Raw genomic sequence first — 2,500 nt, forward strand, 5'->3', positions numbered from 1 at the left:
AAAATATAGACGAAGATGAAGAAGAGGAAAAAGATGAAGAGGAAAAAGAAGAAAACAAAGACAACAACAAAAACATCACATAATTAATCCTCTCTATCTGCAGTTTTATTTCTTTCAGTTTTCTTTCCCTTCTTTCTCTTTAATTCTCCTTCTTGTCCTTAATTTGTTTCACCCCTTTCTTTTCCTTTCCTTTCTTTATTCCTATCCTATTTTTCCTTCTATTTTTTCTTTCCTTTCTATTATTATCTATTCTTTCTTCATCATCTCCCTTCCTTTCCTAACTTTTCTTTCTTCTTCTTTCTTCTTCTTGTTCTTAATTACTTCACTTTCTAACTCCTCCTTTCTTTATTCATATCCTATTTTTCCTTCTATTTTTTCTTTCCTTTCTATTATTATCTATTCTTTCTTCATCATCTCTTTCTTTTCTCTATTTTTTTTTCTTTCTTCTTTCTTCTTTGTCTTAGTCTACTTCACGTTCTAACTCCTCCTTTCTTTATTCCTATTCTATTTTTCGTTCTATTTTTCCTTTCCTTTCTATTTTCTGTTCTTCCTTCATCATCTCCCCTTTCTTTATTCTTCTTTCTTCTTCTTGTTCTTAATTATTTCACTTTCTAACTCCTCCTTTCTTTATTCCTATTCTATTTTTCGTTCTATTTTTCCTTTCCTTTCTATTTTCTGTTCTTCCTTCATCATCTCCTTTTATTCTTCTTCTCTTTCTTAATCTTAATTCGACTTCTTCCTTTATTCCTATCTTGTTTTTCGTCCTTTATTTCCTTTCCTTCCTAATTTCTTTTCTTTCCTCTCCAAGAAAACAACAAAAACATCACATAATTAATCCTTCTCTCCATTTGCAACGTCTTTTCCTCCAGTTGTCTTTTCTTTCTCTTTCTTTGTCTTCTTTGTCTTCCTTCCTCCATGTTTTTCTCCTTCCCATTTTTTCCTTTCCTTTCCTTCTTTTTCTCTTCATTCTTTCCCCGCATCATATTTTTCCTTCCTATTTTTTCTTTCGTTCCTTTATTTTCATTATTTTCTTCCTTCTCTTTTTCTTCTTTAACTTTCTTTCGTTTCTTTCCTCTCCCTTCTTTCCCTCCTTCTCTTTTCCTTCCTTTATCGTTCCCTTTCTCTCTTCCTTCATCCTCTGTCAATTTTCTCTTCCCTCCACTTCTCCCTTTCCCTCACCTTCCTTCTCGTCTGCTTCCCTTCCTCCTCCTCTTCCTCTTCTTCTCCTCCCATTCCCTCCTTCCCTTCATTCCTTATTCACCTCCTGGGAAGATGCTCTCTCTCTCTCTCTCTCTCTCTCTCTCTCTCTCTCTCTCTCTCTCTCTCTCGTGGTAATAAAACGAGCGAAAGAGAAATAAAAAAATGAATATTAAAACACACACACACACACACACACACACACACACACACACACACACACACACACACACACAGAAACGCACACTCAATCTCTCTCTTTGCTTTCCCTTCATCTACTCTTTCAACCATTCCTCCACCTCCTCCTCCACCCCCTCCTCTTCTTCCTCCTCCTCCTCCTCCTCCGTAACACTTAATTAGCTTATCTTTGCAGGTAAGTCAGCGAACGGAAATTGATTTACGAAAGGTGTGCAAAGAAAGTGAAAGTGAGAGAGAGAGAGAGAGAGAGAGAGAGAGAGAGAGAGAGAGAGAGCACACCTGAATAACAGGTGAGACTCTCTCTCTCTCTCTCTCTCTCTCTCTCTCTCTCTCTCTCAAGACTTTTGGAGAGTTAATGAAGTGAAGGAAAGGAGAGAGTGAGAGAGAGGAGATAATGAGGCAAATAGAGGAGATAACGAAGGAAGGAAACAGAGAAGGAGAAGGAAAGGAAATAAGGAAAGAGGGAAATGAGATAATACGAAAATAAGCAAACATGGGAAATAAAAAAAGTGAAGAAGCAAAGGAAGGGAAAATAGGGAAGAGAAAATAATGAAGGAAATAGAAGAGAGAAAATAAGGAACGAAATAAGGAAGATATGATAAAGGAGGATATAGAGAAAAGAAGACGTGGAAGAAAATAGGAGGAAGAGAAAATAAGCGATGAAATAAGAAGGATACGAAAAAGGAAGAAAATATGAAAGAAAAAAAAAGAAGATAAAAAGAAGAAGATCGGAATTCAAGAGGAGTGTTAAGATATAAGAAGAGGAAGATGATGAAAATTGGAAGCATAAAATGAAAGGAAGAAGGAAAAAGGGGAATAAGAATGAAAGTAAGGAGTGGAAGAAAAGGAGGAAAAGTGTAGAAATGAAAAGGAAAGGCAAGGAAGAAGGAAAAGAAAAAGAGGAAGAAGAAGAAAGAAGAAAAGTGAGGAAGGAGAGAAGACAACGGGAGAGAAGAAGAAACGAAGAGGGGAGGAAGGAAACGAAGAGGATAAGGAAGAGGGACAAGAAGGAAAGAAGCGGAGAGGGAAAAGAAATGAGGAGAAATGAAGGAAACGGAGAAACGAAAGTAAACAGAAAACACACACACACACACACACACACACA

This window comes from Eriocheir sinensis, chromosome 19 (genome assembly GCF_024679095.1).
Source record: "Eriocheir sinensis breed Jianghai 21 chromosome 19, ASM2467909v1, whole genome shotgun sequence".
In the NCBI taxonomy this organism is placed as follows: Eukaryota; Metazoa; Arthropoda; class Malacostraca; order Decapoda; family Varunidae; genus Eriocheir; species Eriocheir sinensis.